Below are 22,052 nucleotides of genomic sequence, written 5' to 3' on the forward strand. Positions count from 1 at the left end.
TTAAGGGGGAAAAAATCAAGGCTCCTTTTATAGCAGGTGTGAAAAATCTTAAAGAGGCCTGAGATCCAAATGGAATTCTTCAAGCAGGCAGAATTTTTAAAACGAAAACCATCTAAGAGCACATATCTTGCTTCTTGAAGAAATAAGTGGGTCCTCCCCCACCTTCTCACTCACAAGGCCCCAAACATGGAGCTAGTTTTCCCTTCCTTCCTCCTGCTTTCACACCCGCCTAACCTCCCAATTAAGCAAGTTTAGCAAACCCAGAGAGGTCAACCCAAGTAACACAGGATTTGAAAGAGGAACCTGAAACCAATCATCCCTCTTCCGGCTTTGTCTTCTCATTTGAAATGAATGAAACATCTTCCTTTTTTTCTGACTAGCTGCAGGAGTAGCTTTGAGAGAGAAAGAGAAACCGTGTGTGTGTCCGTGTGTGTGTGTGTGTGTGTGTGTGTGTGTGTGTGACTGTGTGAGATGGTGGTGGCATGGGAAATAGAGGTATACTTTCAGAATTGTCTCCCGGTGACTCCCTCGTTCCCTTGGGAAATCTTCGCACTAGTCTCGGATTGTGTATGTTCAACTGCTCCTATCTGAAGATACTCCAGCAATGCCTTTAACCAGATCTGATCAGAAATCTCCACCTACTCAGCTAGAGGCTCCTCCATGATCAGGACGCTTGTACTGTCTTCACCACATCTGTCATTTTTAAAAAAGCTTCTTCCACTACACCTCCCACTGATATCCTTTTTTTCTCTTTTTAGTCTTTACACCTCCAGCAGGACAAAGTTTGTATTGTTATATTCACAACCACTAGTAGCTGACTAGCAGGAGATATACAGAGCGCCTTCAGAGGAGACAGTTTTAGGGGCTTTAAAACGATGCCTGTGACTTTCCAGTGACTGCATACAACATGCACATTGCTCTCTTTTAAAAATGCTTTGTTAAATTTCATCACCCTTGCTCTCAACTCAACCACTGCCACTCTGGAGAGGGAAATACGAATTGCCAGCCCAAGCCATTCATCACACAGCAACAGAATCCACGGGGTGGTGGGGGGTGGCGGGGGGTGATGCAGGGGGTGGTTTTAAAGAATCAAGGATGCACACATACTATATTTTCAAGAGCATCGCCTGGGCGGATTTGCTTTCTTTGGCCGGCTGTCCAGTTATAAGACCGCCCTCTTCTTCATTAAGGAGGAGCCAAAAAGGATATCTTCACATCTCAGAACACAGACCATTTCCCCCAAGAGCCAGCAAAGCTCCAGAGGCAGAGAATGCAGCTGCAAAGTTCACTTCCAATCTCTTGGGGAAAGATGCCCGTGTGTGCAGAATCCCCGAAGCACACCAAGGCACAGCGCCCAGAGACTTGGACCCTGCAGCCCACTCCCTGCTACCCCCTACATTTCTTCCTCGTCTGTCTCTGTTCCGCCACACCTCCCTCCTCTCCGCAGTCCGTGGTGAATGAGCACCCAACGCCCGCTGGAAAAGAGGGGGCTCGGAAGTGTGGCCTTGGGGAAAGACCCCAGGGATTGCCTACCGGGAGGAGGGATGGCCGTGGAGAAGAGTCCAGCGGGTGGGGACGGCTGGATCCCCAGCAGCGCTGCGTTCAGGGTGGACTTACCTCTTCGCGCCCTGAATCCTCAGAGCCCAGCGCGGTGCAGGGTGCAGCATCTCTCCTTAGCAGCCCTTTCTTCCTCCGGCAGCCTGCACTGCCAAGCAGGCACCCTCACGCCCAGACGCACCAGCGCGAGCAATTTCACTCTGAGGAGCGCGGACACCCAGAAAAATGTGCAGGCGCACACACACATCACACACACACACACACACACACAAATTTAGAAGCCGCTCGTTTGCCAAAGCAGAAGGAAGTGTAGCCTTATGAGCAGCAAATGGAAAATAGTTCTGGGTCTCGGACCAAATGCCTTCTGCCTGCCCATCCTAAGATCCTACCTGGTTTGGGGAGTGTGAATGGATTCTTCTCCGATCCTCCGCGCTAGTAGGAAACACGGCGCACTCCCTCCTTTAAACAGCTCCCGATCAGGAAGAGGTCGCTCCCATCTTCTGTGGGAAGCACAAAGCAGGCGGCGGCGGCGGCGGGCTGACTCCCGTGCAGCGCCGGCGCGATCGGGAGCGGCGGCGGCGGCGGCGGACAGCGGTGCGCGCGGGCGGGAGGCAGGCGCGGAGGCCGGGAGGCTGGGAGGGCCGGGGCCCGGGCGGCGCGCGCGCTCCCCCTCCCTCCCTCCCTCCCGCGCACACTCGCCCGCCCGCAGCCTCGCACTCGCTCACACGCGCGCTCGGCCCCGCGGCCGCTGGACGCCTCGGGGCCCCCTGCGCGCCCCCCCAGGCTCCCCGGGCGATCGCGTCGGGGCAGAGCCGGCGCGTTTCTGGAGCACCAAGCGTGTGCGGAGCCCTTCGAGCCTCCCAGCCTCTGCCGCTGAGCAGCTTTTTCGATTTCCTGTCGGCACTCGGCCCCGCAGTGCGTTCTGGCCGCGCGCTAGCGCTCTCTCCCGCAGCCAGCCCATCGATGACACGAGCACACAGGCGCTGCAACTTTTCTTTCAAACCCTCTTCGCCTCATCTGCGGACAAAACCCTGACCCCGAACTCGCCTACCCGTTTCTCACCTCTGACTTTGTTAATCCAGCTATCTTTCTTCCCCCACTTCCTGCCCCTCTACTAAAGGAAGCTTTCTTTTAGCAAAAGGATTTGGGCATATAGCAATGATTTTTTAATCCTCACCCTGTGTTTTTCCTACGTATCAGATATGCACAACTCTACATGGGCTACTAGATGCTGACACAAGCAAACAGGGATACTGGGGGAAGGGTGTACCCCTGCCAAGAACAGGGAAAGATTCTCTGTATTGGTATTTCCGTTAAAGATGCGGCTCACCTGGGAATAAAGATCCAGAGGCTGTTTCATGTGAAAGCTATGCTGCTTTTAAACTACAGTAAGGAGTAAAAGCCGAGGCTTGAGTTAGGAAAGACCTAATGCAGCAATCGACGAACCATTCATTGCCCTTTCCAAGAGAAGCATTATCATTGCCAATACATCACTTGCCCATAATTAATACAGGAGCACTGCACCAGACCTTTACACTCTTGACAGTTCATTCATTCTTACACATCCTTAATGACTTCACGTGGCGAAAGGCTAGACCTACTGTGGCGTTCACGGGCTCCCAAACCTGGCTGTGCATCAGACACACCTGGGAATGAAGTCAGATGCTATAGAATCTGAGGCAGAAACGGATGCACTCTCTTGCTGGAGGTCTCAAATGGGGCTCCAAGTTTGTATGTTTAAAACACCAGTTGCTATTGGCCACTGGTGTGGTTTGCCAAGGTGTGGGTGGTCAGGAGCAGCTATTTGGTGAAGGTGAGAGAAGGAGGGACCTACAGAGCACCAGGCAGAAAGTTTCTTTCGTGGGGACGTCCCCCAGTACTTACAGTGCAACCAGGGCAGTCACCACAAACGAGAGCTTCTAACTCCAGGAACCTCAGTTTGCCTCTGCAACAAAGAGCGGCTGAATCTAAGAAACAGACTCTTCTGCCTCTATGCCAGTGGCTCTCACTCCTCTACGCACCTCAGAACCTTCTGGCCAGTTTTTAAACAACCTCGTGCCTAGGCCACACCCCCAAACTGATTAACTGACTGTTTGCAGGTGGGCCCCAGGCATCATTAATTTGTTTTTAAGATGCCTGGTTGACTCCTACGTGCAATGAAGGTTGAGAAGCACTGCTCCAGGCCAGTAATCTTCAAACATGAATGTGAATATGAATCACACAGGGATTGCAGTTTATTTTTCAATAGACCTGGACTAGGCCTGGGGTCTGCATTTGTAGCAAGTGTTCAAGTGATGCTGATGCTGTCTGATTGAGGACCTCACTAATTAGTTGGGTCTGTTGCCAGCAGTCATGGACCCTGGCTTCGTAGAGGATAAGCCAAGCCGTTTCATGCCTTATAAATTTTCAGGAATCGCTCTTCCTTAAGAACATTTTTCTTTCCTCGCTGTAAGTTAAGTTCTTTTGGAAGCTCCTCCCCACATAAACTTTTGGATAGACTGCACTGACGAGTGGGTATAAACAGAATGACATGTGGGGAGAGATGGAAGTTCACCTTCTCCTTTAGAATATGTCCTCTGCCAAAAATTATATAGAGTCCCTGAATTTAAGGGAGTATCAGAAACAGATATTTGGCTCCCACTCAATGAAAGGGGCTTGGAGAGAAAAGTGGCTGCCTTCTGCATGACACTAAAGAAGGTACATAACTAAAGACTCCACTCATGAGAAATAGGACACAGCTAAATGAAGGAAGTGAGAGAACATTAAATGAAAATGTGAGCAGGCCATACCTCATTGGAACAGATTTTGTGGAAAGAGTGTAGCCTCTTATTGCTATTATGAGCCACGCAGTGAAAGCTGAGATTTTCTTGAAACTGTAGGCATGTTTGTGATATGAGTGACAAGAGTCCTATTCTTTAAATGTCTATATTCCAGTGATCCCAAAAGTCTGTCTTTTGACTTTTTTTTTTTTTTTTTTTTTTTTTTTTCTGTGATCATTGAAACTGCAAGACTACATCTTGGACCTCCTGATTCTTCCTTTTTTTCCAATTGAAACTGCTTTTAGACTGATTCGGATTCTTGGGAAAAACAACAACAACACTAAATGGTCTTCTCTTTATCTAGAACTATTGAGAAGCAGCCTGATGACTAGAGATTTGGCATCCTTTTTGGTTCAGTCCGTTTCTGAGCCCTTAATTTTCTTTGCCTTTCATTTCTCATTAAAGGCATTTTTATAATGGTTCCAGGGCCCCAAGGCAAATTAAACCTTTCCTCCCTTCTAAATGTCATACATGAGTGGGTTTTTATTGCAGGAATTATCAAAGGCTACATCACAGGCACAAGGCTGAGGAAGACTATGGCTCTAAGAAAGGAAAAAGTAAGGCTGCTGCAGTCAATGGCTTTGGAAAGAAGAAAGGTACAGAGGAAGGTGGCAATTTATATTCTAATAGCAGTAGTGTTTCTTAATTGCAGTCTTCCGTATTGATTGCCATTCTTTCCTCTGGACTTGGAATTAAGAGTCACCAGTCTCCACTGGCACAATCATTCAGGGGACTCCACAGGGATATCACTAAGATTTAATATATTCTAAAGATGGTTCTGATGTTCACAAACTATTTTCTAGGAAACCTTCAGGGGATCAGCTAGCATACTCATTTTCAGACCAAGTGCAAATATTGTGAATTAGGCCCTAATTTTTTTCTAGTCTATAGAAACATTAGACATGTGATCAGGTTACCAAGATTTTTAAAAATAATATTTTAGTAAAACATTCGATAATTTTTTCATCACAGGGAAAACCAGCACAATACTCTACTGAAATTCCTTTCGTTTTTTACTTTGAATTACATAAATCAGAGGTACTTCTATTGTCTCTCCCATTGCTTGGGGTTCTGAAGGATGTTGATATAGTCTTAGTCATCCCTGACTTCATTTCTTACTCTGCCAGTCTTCACCAATCACCTATCTGCTCATTCATAGGCTCAGTTTCATACTGATTTCTACATAAGACAATTATTATATAATAGCACCCCTAGCCTAGCTAGTGAGTGGAGCTTAGAATGAGTCGTTTTTCCATATCTAAGAACCTCTGGTGGACCACTGAGTTCCCAGTTTTGTTCGTTAGGTTTTCTTTGCTGATGAGTACTTTTCTTTGCTTTGGGGATGACTTTGAGAATTCTTTGTTGACTTCTAAGTGCATTTCCTCCTCCTCCCTGGAGACTTGTTCCTGCAGTTGAACTTTTACTTCTCTGTTTTGTTCTGACCGATGGAACACCACTCTTGAATCTCACCCAATAGTAAGCCCTGCTACTGCGCAACAGTCCACAGACTGGGGGCAGCTTTCCTGGCAGACTCAGTCACAGCCTTCCTCCTCTCTACATTACTGCGGGATCAGCCACTTCCTCTGAGTCGCCAATGAGTTCGTCACAGTCTTTGGACATCAGAGGCCTGCAGTCCTACATTTGAGCTACTGACATTAAAGAACTGGACTTGTACAAAATCCTGACACTTCTGCTTTCCATTTCTGCCCCTTATTAAATTAAGGAAGTATCCAGTCTCTATCCCACAACTTTACCAATGGTAGCTCAATGGCAGAATCATTATGTAGAGCTATTAATTAGTGGGTCAGAAAAGAATAGCAGATTGGTTAAGAGCCAAGGCTTGAGAGTCAGAATATCTGTGTTGGATTCTCAGATTCAGCTGTGTGTGACCTTGGGGACGCTTCTTAACCTCTTAAACCTCAGTATCTTCAAGGTGTTATGGGAAGGATAAAATGTATATAGGATGCCTGGCATAGTTTCTGATTGCAGTAATTGGTGAGGAAATGATATTGCTATTATTATTATTGGTTAAGTTTCATAAACATGGTATCAATGTAAATTTTAAAATTTCTGTATAATTAGATTCTATGTAATCAGGTCATCTGATTATTGAAATTGATTATGCTATTGTTTTTATTATACAGAGTTCTATGCAATGAATAATCCAGAAAAATACACATATCTACACCAGGAGAGTACTTTTTACCTCTTTAAAGAAAAAAGCTGCTTGTGCACTTTCTGATTTTGTAAGTACAGAGTGTGGTTAGTGATTGATTAAAAGGGGGAATGAATTCTTCTCTCCTTCACAATATTTCTTTTCCTTTATGTCTGGGTATCAATTTGATCTTATCTCTATTATATCTCTATTATTAAAAAGGGTAGAATTTCAAAGACAGCCTTTTAGACAAATTCTGCTACAACTAAAATTTTGGTTGTCACATTAGGTTAATTTTACTAACCTGGAACTTTTTCTGTAGGGCATAAACTTCTGCACTAAGTTTACACAACACACTTTCCTCAACATTGACTCAAGGACTCTCCATCAAATAGGTACTCAAGATGAATTCCCTGAGGTGCTTTGTACCAGGCAGTTGTTCCCTACAATCCAGTTCAGAAGCAATGTCCCTGTGAGATTATACTTCAGCCTTTTCCATAAATCTCCTTTCCAAGGCACCCGTTATGATATATAGCTCCCTCACTCTATCTTCAATTGCTGGTCACTGATTAGACTCTTCTGAGAGCTACCAATGTTTTAGTGGTTACCACAATATCCAGACAGTAGCCCTTGAAGATGAAACCTAAGGGGAAAATAGACTAAACTTATGGGTGTTGTAATCCATGATTTCAATGATGCTGATTCGGCTACTACTGGAAGTGTCTGGAAATAATGAAGCTGTATGCTCTCATTCCTTTAAAAATTCATACTCATACAGTGTGACCTAAAGAATCCTTAGTAATCACAAACAAATCATGTTCAAAAACTGCATTCTATTTTCCCATTCTTTTAAAAGAATTATCCAGTCACACAAAAGTCATCTTTGGGTTTGTTTCAGCATTTCTAAGAGTATCTTTATCAAAATAAAGCAAAAATTGCTTGTGTAGACATTGAAATTTTTTGCCATCTCCAATTTAATTTTTATGTAAGAAATCCTTGTGAACTAGTTGGTGCAGCTATGATTCCTCTCATTTTACAGACTGAGAAAGAAAGTATGAAAAGATTTGCCAAATCCTGGCTATATACATGTATCAACCAGGTTGTTTAAAAAAATACTGAAAGCTGGGTCCCACTCTTAGACATTCTGTCCCTATTGGTCAGAAGTCGAGTCTGGGTACTGTTTTGTTCTGTTTTCAAGTTTAAGATGGTTCTAAGGTTCAGCCAGGGCTGAAAACCACTGGCCTAAGGTCAAATAGCTAGTTTGTGGCAAAGACAAGTGATAAAGCTGTTTTACATCTGGCACAACTCAGTTTCTTTTCTGCTGCTCCATCAAATTTCGCTACTTCACAGAATATAAAAATGAGGACTTTTCTTGGAAATTTAAGAGGACTTACAAAGGCTTAAAGGTCTTTCTGAGTCCTAAGGGGCCGAAGTGGGTAATAAAATTCACCTGACAAAGATACACAGGCAGATTGGAGGATATAATTAAGAAATCCTGTCCATTACTGTGGGGCCTCCTTCAGGCATCCCCAAACTATGGCCCGCGGGCCGCATGCAGCCCCCTGAGGCCATTTATCCGGCCCCCTGCCGCACTTCAGGAAGGGGCACCTCTTTCATTGGTGGTCAGTGAGAGGAGTACAGTATGTGGCGGCCCTCCAGCGGTCTGAGGGACAGTGAACTGGCCCCCTGTGTAAAAAGTTTGGGGATGCCTGGAGCTGAATGTTTAATCCTCAGCATCTGGAGCAGTTTTTGGTGTATGGGAGATGAATCAGTAGAACACGTACTGTTCTACTGGTGGAGATGGAAAGAAGGATTCTGGTTATAGGATGAACTCTTTGGCCTCTCTCTAGTGCAAACTGCAACTTAGTAGCAATCATCTCCTTGTAGCTGCAGTGCAGGCTCTGGTTCGCTGACACAGTCACCATATCCACCCTGGTATTCTGCCTGGCCACCTGCTCTGTGATGACAGACAGATTGTCTGTGACATTGCAGGAGGAGGAACCACACAGTGACAGCAATCTGACCAAGCCTCAGGCTTGAGTTTGTAAACTGACCCTTGGTCAGTTATCTTGGAAATTACTTATCAGCTCTTATTTGGCCCAATTTGTGAATAAGTCAGAGAATCTCTTATTTCCTCTATTAAGAAGGGTTCACTAGGCATTGGGTTTGTGAGTGTTATTATATTTTTATTTATTATTTTTCAAGATTCAAGGAACCTGTAAGTTTCCTATGTCCAACATCAGTCATCAAGCAACTCTTATTAAAGGAAAAAACCTGGGCAGACCAGAGAAAAATAAAACACAGCTGAGAGTAGCCATTAATTCATTTGTTCATTCATTTCTTTATGTATTCTTTCAACAAATATTTATAAGGATCTACACTGGGCCAGGCACTCTCTCAGACACTGGAGAGACAGCAGTGAAAACATCAGTAGAAGTCTCTACTCTCCTGGGACTCACATTCTAGTGAAAAATACAACAGGCAAAAAGCAAAATAAATCTGCCTATGTATCTTTGTCAGATGAATTATATTACCCAGATTAATCCATGCACAATAAACAAATTAATATATTGTAGGGTGTCATGTGGATATGGAGATACTGCTATGAAATGAAAAAAGCAAGAAAAAAGGAATAGAAAGGTTTTGGGAAAATACTAGTTTAGGTGGTCAGTTCTGCAGAGACTTGAATGAAGTTAAGATTTCCTGTTGACACCACCGTCCCTTTTTTGAGAGTCCCAAACAGATACAGTGATACAGGAGAGTATTATGTTTTGTTACAACATTTTGTTTCTGCCCTGCCTTGAGTTTTGTTTCGTTTTTGTTTTGTTTTTAGGAATTCCTGCCTCAAAGCCATCTGACTTTATCAGGCTTAGCAGCAGACGCATGGCCATATGACTTGTACTACTGCATTTAGGAACATATTCATATTATATAAATCTAAGAGTTGTTCCAAAAAGACAGACTGCCACCAGGGGTCTGTCTTTAATATGGTTCTAAGGGTCAGCCAGGGCTGAAAACCACTGGCCTAAGGTCAAATAGCTAGTTTGTGGCAAAGATAAGTGATAAAGCTGTTTTACATCTGGCACAACTCAGTTTCTTTCTGCTGCTCCATCAAATTTCGCTACTTCACAGAATATAAAAATGAGGACTTTTCTTGGAAATTTAAGAGGACTTACAAATGTTTAAGGGTCTTTCTGAGTCCCTAAGGGGCCACAGTGGGTAATATAATTCACCTGACAAAGATACATAAGCAGATTGAAGGATATAATCAAGAAAGTTCAGTCTATTACTGTAAGGCCCCCTTCTAGTTGAACATTTATATCCTCAGCATCTAGAGCAGTTTTTGGTTCATGGGAGATGTACATAGAATAACTGCTCCTTCTAAGGCAGGGTTGCCACAAGAATTCTGAGTGCCTCTTTGGTTTAAATTGTAGCATCTTATTAATGGTCCTGGATGGCCAACTTTATAAGTACGTGCTAGTGGGTGAGCCTCTTGCCACACAGTCAACAGCATTGGTGGGGCAGTATTGCAGGGAGGCTGTGGGAATCATGTATGTGTAACTTAATGTTGGCCCTAGTGCTGTTTTCTACGAGTCCATCATACCTCTTTTTCCTTTTTCCTGCATTCTTACCTGAAATTATACTATACACAATACACACACACACACAGACACACACACTCTTACACAAACCCACATATTCATATACATGGCTTGTAACTATGGCCAAATATTTAATTACTGAAAAATCACCAACTGCAAATTTGCAAATACCCATGGAAATAATAGCTGACCTATTGTTTTTGTAAATTTTATTTGACCTCAATGGTCTTTTATTTGCAGTCTTATATACTTAGTTTCAAGTCTACTTAGAGACTCAGGCTAAAGCAAATTACAACTCATATACTGTGCTTTTTTGAAATGAATGATATCAGATTTGAAGCCTAAAATAGATACATGAATTATGTATCTCATGGATCTTAAGAGAGGTTTTAAATTTTTTTCTTCCTGTTTCTTTTGTTAAAAAACACACACACACACACACTGAATTTTGCTCAAGGAAAAGCAGAGCTTGGGTGAAAAATTATTCAACACAGCAAAGTGCATACCTCACTTGTAACAGATGATCAATAAATATATATTGAATAAATGATGCAATTTAATGGAACATGCTACTTTATAGGGCAATCATTTAATATATATTTTGTAGCAGATTACTGGTTTAATTTTTAAGTCATTCCGGCAGAAAATAGTGACTGACTACTCCATTCAGAGCCATGAACTAAGTGCTGTGGTGACTTAAAAAAAGGATCAGACACCATCCATGGTCTCTAGGAATTTAGTCTTATAGGTAAAATTAGACTCTAAGGACTTTTTGAAGAAGTGAGTGCTATGGCCAGATAGATACTTATGAAGATAAATCTTGACAGCATGTCTGAAATTGTTAAAGTGGGCATGACCAGGGATAAAGAGACCAGTGCGGAGATTAGTAAAATAATCTCGAAGGAGACGCATGTAAAAGGTCTCTAAACAACTATTGAGGAAGAAAAGGAAGAATATAGCCATTTTTCTCTTTGGTCCAATTCTTAGCAGAATCCTATTACCTCTCAGCTCAATCTTTAAAAAAAAGTACTGAGTTTTCATTTTGAGATGAATATCATTCTGGATGGTTTCAACTGGAACACATCATTTCTATGAAGTTGTTACTATTATAGGAAAATAATCCTTTTTAAGACTGGCAGATCAAGGTGGGGATGGAGGGTAGTAATCTTCTCTACCAGACAGAGAGGATCTTTCACCACTGAGATGATGAATGGTGGCAATAAAAAGCAGACGGACCCTTTGTTGGTTTTATTATTGTGTCTAAATTCTCTACAAACAATGTACCCTCTGATCCTTTGCACGTGGATTTACTGCTCCCACTGCCTGTCCCTCTTTAGTGTGCCGCTGCTTCTAAACAGATTATAACAATCTGAGAATATCTGGTCTTCTTTCTATGACATAGAACTGACTTGCAAGTAAGAAGCAGATGAAAACTCCTTTCTGCCCTCCCACTCTGCACAACCACCAGACATTTCAATTTACTGTGAGTGAAAGCCAGGTCTGATAAAGTATAGATTTTATAAAGAGCCCCTAACTTCCCTTAGAAAGTTAGATTTTACTATTATTTCAGAAATATACAAGACTAGTGAAGGAAATCTAATATACTTGTAACATTTAATCAAATGTTTTTGTCTTTTGATCATATATATTCAAAAAGCAATCCTATTTGTTAGATAGCAAGTCCAAAGATAAACAGTTCTGATTTTTCGTGTGTGTGTGTGTGTGTGTGTGTGTGTGTGTGTGTGTGTATATATATATATATATATATACATATATATATAATTACACTTTAGGTTCTGGGGTACATGTGTAGAACATGTAGGAATGTTGCATAGGTACATACATGGCAATATGGTTTGCTGCCTCCATCCCCCTAGTCACCTATATCTGGCATTTCTGCCCATGTTATCCCTCCCCAACCTCTTGTATTTCTGACAACTTTTCTGACACTCTTAATCTGACACAAATTAAAACACTATACATTCCTCATTATAAGAAATCTAGTGTTAATTTAACAGTACTTGATATTATAAGATATATTTATAAAATGAAAAGAATGTGCTAGATTTTTAGATGTTTATTCTGTCATTTTAAAGTAAAATCCTACTTTAAATAAATTTAATACTTTTTAATTTTTAATCATTATAACTAAATTTAAGTAAGCTTATTTAAATAAATAACTTTTGATTTATATATGAATCCTAGTATTAGAAAAATACCTAATGAATTTCCTGACAAGTTTTTGTTGTTGTTGTTTTTTTCTTTGTTGTTGTTGTTTTTTTCTTTGTTGTTGTTGTTGTTGTTTTCTGTGAGAGGCAGTGTCTCATATTAGAGAAGATCAGAGCAGGCTGGGCATGGTGGTTCATGCCTGTAATCCCAGAACCTTGGAAAGCCTGGATGGGAGGACTGCTTGAGCCCAGGAGTTCGAGACCAGCCTGAGCAACATGGTAAGACCTCATCTCAATAAAAAAGTCAAAACTTAGTCGGGTGTGATGCATGCCTGTAATCTCAGCTACTTGAGAGACTGAGGTGGGAGGATCACTCCAGCCCAGGAGTTTGAAGCTGCAGTGAGCCCAGATCAAGCCACTGCACTCAGTCTGAGTGACAGAGTGAGATCCAGTATCAAATAAATAAAATAAAGCAGCAGGGATGAGGTTGAACTTTCTGGGAATAAACTTGAATTTTGGTAGTTGCCTGCTAGCTGTATTAGCACAGATAAAAATCATTCATTCATTCACTCACTTGTTTATTGAGTAGCTTTTGAGGGACCATTAAGCAAGGTCCTGTGTTAGACATAAAGGAATCACCAGTAAAAAACGCAAGGCTTTAATCGTGGGGAAGAAAACTAATTAACCAAATTATACAATTCTTTTTTAATTAACGTTGTGATAAGTGGCAGTAGGGAGACACAGAGAGTGGGTGTTGACATTTTCTAAAAGAGAGAGCTAACCCTTTTTATGGGAGTCTGTCAAGCTCCAAAAGTCAAGCTCCAAATAACTAAGCCACTGGCTAGGAAAGGAGGCAGTGAAGAGAGCTCAGTAGAGCCCAGGACAGAAGCAGCTTCAGATGCAAAAGCCCTGAGATGAGATGCAGCTGAGGAACTGAAAGGTCGGAGGTTCCAAAGCACAGCCAGTGAGGGAGAGAAGGGTGTCCACGAGGGCTGCAAGGTAAGGAGAGTCCATGTTGAACTCACAGGGCTTAATTTTTTGTTTTTGTTCTTAAGATCAGGATGACTCTTATCTGTTTTATTCTAAGGAATTGCCTTAGTTTCACTATAGAACAATAGCCTTACGGTAACTAAACTTGTCTGTCTTTTTGCACTTCCCTGTCTCAACACAGGGTTTAGAGGAATACCTTCTAACTTAATTATTAAGGGGAGAATTGACAACTGGAAAATTAAAAACAAATTAAGTCATATTTTCTAGGGATGATTTTACCTTCATTGCTGTGCCTTTCCTGACAAGTTTTTTTTTTTTTTTTCTTCTGTGAGAGGCAGTGTCTTATATTGTCAGGGATCTCCCGTGTGATTATCAGTAATTGCGACAATGACCAGAATTATCCACCAGACTGCTTTTCAGATTGCTTGGTGGAATCTTGTTTTCTTGCCTATATCCCTTCTTGATATGCTGTTCTAAATTACTCTCAGACTTACAGACAAGGGAGGATGATTAAAGAGTATACACACACACACACACACACACACACACACACGTGTGTGTGTATTTGAGATGGAGTCGTGCTCTGTTGCCCAGGCTGGAGTGCAAGTGAAATGGTGTGATCTTGGCTCACTGCAACTTCCACCTCCCGGATTCAAGCAGTTGTCTCCTAAGTAGCTGGGACTACAGGTGCATGCCACCATGCCAGGCTAATTTTTGCATTTTTAGTAGAGACATTGCTTGACCATATTGACCAGGTTGGTCTCAATCTACTGACCTTAGGTGATCTATCCACCTCAGCCTCCCAAAGTGCTAGGATTACAGGCATGAGAATAGGCATGAGAACCAGAATAGGTTCAGAGAGATTCCCTAAAGAAGAAATACTGGTAGCCAATGTAAACAAAAACAGCACTGGCTTAATTCTAGCATAGAGACAATGAGTTTCATAACTTTAAAGGATTCCTTGATTTCCAACTCTTTGTTTGCAGTTAAGATTTTTCCACTGTGGCATATAAAGCAAACAACAATTAGACCCAGTTTACTTTGCACTCCGTTAGGAGTTGTGAAGGAGAGGACCCACTGGTTTCTCTCTGAGGTAAAGGGAAGAGGTTCCAAAAGAATTGCTTTAAAGATTATAAGAAGGAGAAACTGGCATCTGATTCCCAATCTTAGCTTCCAGCTTTCTTCTGTACCATATATCCCTGGAGTTAGTGAAAGACTACAGAGGAGGAATAGAGTGGTGTGAGGTTTGTCACTGGAGAGGTATTTAAAACAGTCTGAGAAGTGGGGTTATGGTGTGGGCATGACACTGGAGCTGCAGACCTGCCAAGGACTCCACTATAGGACATGGGTTGTATTTTGAGTGAGGCCACCAGTTGGTGGGGGTCACCTAGAAGAATATTGTCACATGTAAATTCCCCCAGTGCCTGGAAGAGATGCTGAGTAAAGAGTCAGTCTTAGTGGGGACAGGTGAGTATTTGATCTAACCACACTGATCAAATAATAAATGAGACTGATCAGAAGCAGGCTTTGCTACAAGAGGTGTCTCTCCCTACTCCTCTCCTGCCCCTGGCTGTGCCAGAACACTATAGAGGTATAGAGAAAAAAGGGTGGGTGAGAGGGTAGTTAATATCTCTTTTCTTTCCAAGTCTCTAGAGCAGAAGTTCTCAGCTAGGATTATACCACTCCCTAGGGAGCAATTTGAAAATTCATGGGATATTTTGTGGTTGTCAAAATAATATGAAAGTTATTATGAACATTCATTTGGCTAGAGCCAAGGATACAACACATCTTGCCATGTATGGGACAGTCTCCTACCATAGACAGTTGTCCTTCATGCCATATTGACATGCTTACATTTACTCTGATTTTTCCAGGAATATAACCACTGTATATATTGAAGAAAGACTGTACTTTGTTTTACTTGGAATTTAACAAGAGTTGTTCACCATTTTGATAAAAATCACTTCACTGATGGCAATGTTACCTGTTATTAAGCATTTATAGCTGTTGCCTTGGGGGTAGTTATACATAATGGTGCAAGCATCCCATTACTGTATCATCTCTTTTAGTGTGGTCTTATCTGAGTGTTTATATATTAGTTAACATATAGATTTACCATTAAGTAAATGGTAAATAAAATGTTACCATTTATTTCCCTTTTATATTATAGTTAGGTCATTATATAGAATTTTAAATATATATACATGGAATATATTATATGTTTAATTTATTTCAGAATAAGATACAATAGCATATTTGTTATAAAGCAAGTAATATGATCTGAATGTGTCCTCTAAAATTTATTTTTAAAATAAAATGTGTTGGAAACTTAATCCCTAATGCAACAGCATTGGGAGGTGGGGCTGCATTGGAATTGTTTAGGTTATGAGGATCCTACCCTCATGAATGGATTGATGCCAATATAGAAAGGTCTTTTGGAGAGTGAATTTGCTCTCTTCTGCACTTCTGTCATGTGAGGACATTGTATTCATCTTCTCTTGCCCTTCTGGCTTCTGCTATGTGAGGACACAGCAAGAAGGCCCTCACCAGATGCCAGCACCTTGACTGTGGACTTTCCAGACTCCACAACTGTCAGAAAATAAATGTCTGTTCTTTATAAATTACCCAGTCTCAGGTATTTTTTCATAATAGCAGCACAAAATAGACTAACACGAAGGGAGAATTGAGTCCAAAGGAATTGATACCTTCACATTTATAATTCTCTAGAGTAGGCGCCCCCAAACTACAGCCCACAGGCCGCATGTGGCCCCCTGAGGCCATTTATCCGGCCCCCGCCGCACTTCAGGAAGGGGCACCTCTTTCATTGGTGGTTAGTGAGAGGAGCACAGTATGTGGTGGCCCTCCAACGGTCTGAGGGACAGTGAACTGGCCTCCTGTGTAAAAAGTTTGGGGACGCCTACCCTAGAGTTAAAAAAGATAGCTCACTGTGGCAAAGGCAGGGGGGTTGGGAAAGAAATTTGAATTGATTATGACATTGACATTTAACAATAAATAGGACTGAGTTGATTTCAAAAATGAGGCTCTTTCAATCAAAAGTTACTAAAAATTTTCTAGAACAATACACCCATCAGGAAGCTGGGGCACCGAAGAAGCTTCACTGGGGCTACACTCAATAATATTATTAAAACACGACTTAAAGGTCCTCTATAGCTTTTGCATCCAATAAGATGATCAGCTGTCTGCCATAAGTCTGAAGTGTATGAAAAGAATATGTAGTTTCAGTTCTGGTACGAATTAGGTGCTGGTAAATCCACAACTGCTCTGAGTCTTGCTTCCCTTGCAAATTGAGAATACTAATCTTCTTTCTATATTATGAGGATCTTGTAGCGCAGTAAGTATAAAGTGCTCAAAAATGACAGGAAATATGATTCTTTACCCTCTTGCATTACACAGTACCCAGGCCCATGCTGTGCATATTATAATACCTAATAATTCATGTTGGTTAGTCGAATGTGTCCTCTTTTTTCTCCCTAAGGAGCATTGATGTTGAAAATTGTGACTTGGACTCTATTTTCAATAGATGCTGTTTAATTTTTTTCATTCACATATCCACACACCTGAAAAACTACATATAATTACTTGACATCAACCCATTAGAAATAGCCAAGACAGCATTAAATATAAAAGTGCCTAGACATTGAGATTAGTAAATTATATACCTTACAGGAATGTGTTATTTAAAAACAAATGTGCAGAGGAAGGAAGAGAAGTGACATAAGAGCTTTAAAAGATGGATTTATTTGAAACTGAAATCCCACCTGGTGCATACCAGTAGGGACAGATAATTAAAGCCTTTGTAGAGAGGACTGGAGAGGATACCCAAGGCTGGCTAGAGGCTAAGCTGGTTAGAGCACAGTGCTTATGATGCCTCTTAGCATATGGATCTGACTCCCAGAAGGGTTGCTCAGCTTCAGTTTTTACCTGTCCAAAGTCTCCACTATTAACCCCAAGCTGCCTATCTGAAAATGCTGTCTTTTTGCATAGAGCTGAGACTGTGTTGGAGCATTGATGTGTGTGAACTTGATTTCGTTACTAAAGAAACAACTCATAGTGAAACTATTTGCCCTGTAAAGCAGTACCCTATAGAGCTGCTTCTGATGGGGGTTGGGGGATGAAGATGCTGCTATTAACTGCTATTCAGTACAGATGGAGAGAGGACAAAAGTCAGACCAATTTTATTCGCTTCTCTAAATTATCTTTCTCTCAATTAAAAACATTGGCAGCTGCTATTGTTGTCTCCTTTTATGTTCCTTCCACAGAATAATGATTTGCTGCCTTTTTGTTCCTTTTAGAGACAATTTCTTTCTTAATTGAAGGTCATATAGTATGTCTTTCTATTTGACATTCACATAATTAACTGCATAGTGTCTGTCTTGTTATTCCCTTCAGAATGCTGTCCACTTTAATTAAATCTCAATTAATTTCCTCTTTTCCCGAAAAAACAATGGTGGTTTTCTGTAACACTTTTGCATTCACTAGTATGTTCACTATCTTGATCTATTAACGTTAATAATATTAAATTTTATGGTTCCCACCTCTGCAATCTTCACAAAGTGATTTTTGACAACAAAATTGGAGTAAAGAATTTTTTCATACATGATCATAAGACTGCATAGAAATAAGCCAAATGTATTCACTATTAACTGTGGGTGTAACTTTAAGCAAATCATGTCAGCTTCCTAGAGTTCAGTGTGGTTGTCTATGAAATGAGAATGTTGAAGTGATTTCAGTCTTTTACCCATTTAAACATTGAGATATTATGACATAAAACCTGTGTTTAACATTTGGTTTCAAAGGATACTATCCATAATACACCATTTGATCTATATTATGCCTCACATACGAAGTGACATGGAATTATTATTATTCCCTTCCACTACTATTATTTTATCATGTATAAAGTATAGTCATTCATTTTTCTCTGGAAAAATAATGTTAACATAATAATAACTGTGCTAAGCATTTACTTATTTAAAAATAAGTGAAATTTAGTGGTGTTTATGTATATTCTACATATTACTATTATTGGCCTTGACAGAAATATGCTCTTTTCTGTCCATTTAAACAGTTTAGTTCTAATTGGCATTCATTCAGTTTAATTATGAAGACTTCTTATGTCTTTCTACGTAATTCTTAGCACTGCTCATTAAGTTTAAATAAGTGCCTTTTGAAACATGAATAATTTTTAGATTATTACAATTTTCTATTTTTAATTTCTGCTTAATTAAAAGTTGCTTTTCTTTTCTGTGTTTTGTGTATTCCCAATGTGTATAAATCTTAATTATATAGCAATCTATGTTTAAATACTTTTTCCCTCTTTTATCATAGTAAATTTCAAACATGGACAAAGTAGAAGGAATAGTAGAACAAACACACATACCCATCTTTAGCTTCATCAGTTGTCAACTGGTACTCAATTTTCTTGCATCTACCTCTCTTTTTTACCCTTCACCTTTTATGACTTTAAAGCCTATCCTGGGCTGGGTGTGGTGACTCATGACTATAATCCTGGCTATTCAGGAGGCTGAGGTGGGAGGACTATTTAATCCTAGGAGTTTGATACTAGCCCGGGAAATATAGCAAGACCTTATCTCTGTATCTAAAATAAATGAATTAAATAAAAAAGAGGGTAAAGCCAATACTGATATAATATTTTTCATCAGTAAAGATTTCAATTTATACTTCTAAAAGAAATCTGTATTTCATAAGTGCAAAAATATTATTAAAAAGTTAATAATTCCATAATCTCATCAAAGTTCTCATTAACAATATGTGTGCAGTTGGTTTGAAAGAATAGTGATTCAAGTAGCATTAAAGCATTAAATATGTTTGCAATACCTTTTAAACATACATAATGATATGGTTTGGCTATGTGTCCCCAGCCAAATCTCATATCAAACTGTAAAACCCATATGTTGAAGGAGAGGCCTGGTGGCAGGTGACTGGATTATGAGGATGCATTTCCCCATGCTGCTTGCGTGATAGTGAGTGATTTCTGATGGTTTAGAAGTGTGTGGCTTCCTTCCTCACTTCCTCTCCCATGCCACCATGTGAAGAAGGTCCTTGTTTTGCCTTCCATCACGACTGTATGTTTCCTGAGGCCTCCCATTCATGCTTCCTGTTAAGTCTGAAGAACTTCGAGTCAATTAAACTTCTTTTCTTCATAAATTACTGTTTCAGGCAGTTCCTGAAAGCAGTGTGAAAACAGACTAATACATAAAACAATGTTTAGAAATTCTACTCTCCCTTCCTTTTAATTTTTTTTTGCAATTTAATGTTTGAGGAAACAAAGTTTTTGTTCGATCAAGTTTCACACATTCTAGAATTTGCTGATTGCATTTCTGTATTTTCATGAATTTCTCTGTCCCCTGTCCTTCCTATGAAGTTAGATGTTTACAAGCCAAGAACGTGTCATGGACTTTGTTGTGTATATATCTTCTATTTTGTCTTATCAAGAAGAAACTAACATTTGGTTAACACTCTGTATTGCTAAAATTGTCATTGTATTCAGGTATTGTCAACTTGATTCATTTAATAAAAACCTTCCCATCTAATGTTTTCAGCAGCTATTGCTAATTATTGCCTAGATCCTTTATTTCCTTGGTGATTTCAAAATGTTAATATTCTAAAACTATAGTCACTTATCATTTATTAAGTGAGATTTTTAAAAGAACTTTCCCTCATCAACTATTATTCTGGTTGTCCTAAAGTTCAGTTTGGAGATTGCTTTAATACTTTCACTGAATTCTACTTATGCAAGCTCTTCCCCTGTTTTTCTGCACACTCTTCTTATTTTCTCTCTTTGTAACTAATCCACATTTTAATGCATAGTTTTACCTTTGGATAATAGCATTAAAACCCAGTGTCTTTCAATTAATGCTCTACACTTTAAGGAAACTTCAAAGTTTCCCATTGTGTTTAAATCACAATAGGTTTTTCTGTAGGGCAATCTAGCAAGTTTTATACAATTTTAAGTAAGCATAGCCTTAGAATAATTCTACTTCAAGTAAATTATCCTAAGAAAAAAATGAAAACTATGCACAAAATAAAGGCACAGAAGTTCAAAACAGCATTTATTATAGCAAAAATTACTGAAAACAATTTAAATGTCTGACAGTAGGCTAAGACATTATGATAACCATGGAAACTCATTAAAAATGGGAGTAAATCTATATTGACATGAACAGAATGATGTATTGATCAATATAGATCTATATTGATATAAACATATATTGTGTTAAGAGCAAGTTATAAAATATTATGTATAATGAGATCCTATATTTGTAAAAAGAATAATTTTATATGTATAGCTATAGATATATGTATGGCAAAAAAATGAAAGACTGTCCTCTCAAATATTACCTATGTTTGTCAACTTCTGGATGGTGGCTTTTGAATAATCTTTTCTATTTTCATTAATAATTATTTTATAATTAACAATAAAATAAAATTAAAATTTTATCTTTTATAATTATGGAAGCATTTTCAACCAATAATAAAAACACTTGTTTAACTGACAAACAGTTAAATCAATTTGCAATGTGGTAATAAAAAAGATCCTTGTCACTTAAGTGTAACCCATGCCACTGTGTTTTTTTCCCTTAAATATCATGGTACAGATTACAGACAGATAAGTGGTTTTGCTATTACTATAGTTCTACAATCCAGCTTTTAAAAGGGGAAGGCTTGCTGCTTTTTATCTTCTGTGAAACTGCTGATTTGACACAGAAGTGGCTGCTGGAAGCTTTTTACTGAAGGCTTAGTTTCTGAAAGAGAAACTTCTGCCACTGCTAATGGAGACTACATATTATGCAATTTAATCTTTAGAACTACCCTCTGACATAAGTATTGACAACCTTATTTTAGAGGGAAGAAAAACAGTTCATGTTCCCTCAGCTCCTAAGCAGTGTCCTGGACCCAGGATTTTTACTTCAATGTCTGCTCTTTGCCTGCTTGATCACTGCATTTCTACCTCAGCTACACTTCCTTCTTTTCTACCTTGAAAGTCCTACCTGACAAGCCTCTGTGACAATCACACAGACAACATCCTACTTAATTCTCTGTCGCCATATGAGGTGGGAATAGATTACCTCATCCATCAATGTCTAAACTCTCACTGCATTAGCATAGTTTCAGCCCCCGTGAAATAGGGGCATACTACTTCCCCCACGTCCTATGGCCTGAGACAGTATTAAACTGTAAGCAAAGCACACTGACTTGCTTTTGCTGCCTAAAAATAATGTTTCTCCATCAGTCATACAGAAGCAGCCCACCCTTTATTAGAATAAGAAGTCACTGACCTCAGGCATCTGTCTGGAAATACCCTATTCATATAACACAAGGAAAAAAAGTTAACAGAAAATCTGAAATGATTAATGCAATTGCAATAAATGAAAACATGTTTTTTTGAAATTACAAATAGTCAAAATGTGAGCTAGCTTTGGCAAGGTAGGACAAGGTCCATTTTTTAATCAAAATTGTGTAAGACAAAACTTCAAAACACATATTTCTGTATCATACTGGGAAATCTTTAAAAAGTAAAAAATTTATAATACGTTCATCCAGCTACAATACATCATCTAATAGATGTAAAAGGCAGGGCATCAAACATATTAGGATAGAGAACTTTCTGCTTGAGAAGGGAGGAGACTGTTGTTGACCATGAACAAACTTGACCTATGTCTGAACCAAGGGAATTATAAACATGGAATATGGAAGTGTAGGAGTCGAAGTGGTATGG

General features: G+C 39.8%; 1 protein-coding gene across 24 annotated transcripts in view; it reads right to left on the bottom strand.

The window, feature by feature from the left end:
* The window catches only part of SLC8A1 (solute carrier family 8 member A1), a 517,065-nt gene that overhangs the window by 354,417 nt on the left and 140,596 nt on the right, over nucleotides 1-22,052 (bottom strand). For 2 of the 24 annotated variants that reach the window (XM_074396347.1, XM_074396337.1), the window contains exon 1: nucleotides 1,947-2,126. The exons of 21 other annotated variants lie outside the window; for them this stretch is intronic. The gene's annotated coding sequence lies outside the window, so the exon portion shown is untranslated. Of the gene's footprint in view, nucleotides 1-1,617; nucleotides 1,905-1,946; nucleotides 2,127-22,052 lie in introns of those variants that run through there. One more of the 24 variants, XM_074396348.1, reaches the window with a different exon arrangement.

The sequence above is a fragment of the Saimiri boliviensis genome, chromosome 1, assembly GCF_048565385.1.
Source record: "Saimiri boliviensis isolate mSaiBol1 chromosome 1, mSaiBol1.pri, whole genome shotgun sequence".
Taxonomy (NCBI): Eukaryota; Metazoa; Chordata; class Mammalia; order Primates; family Cebidae; genus Saimiri; species Saimiri boliviensis.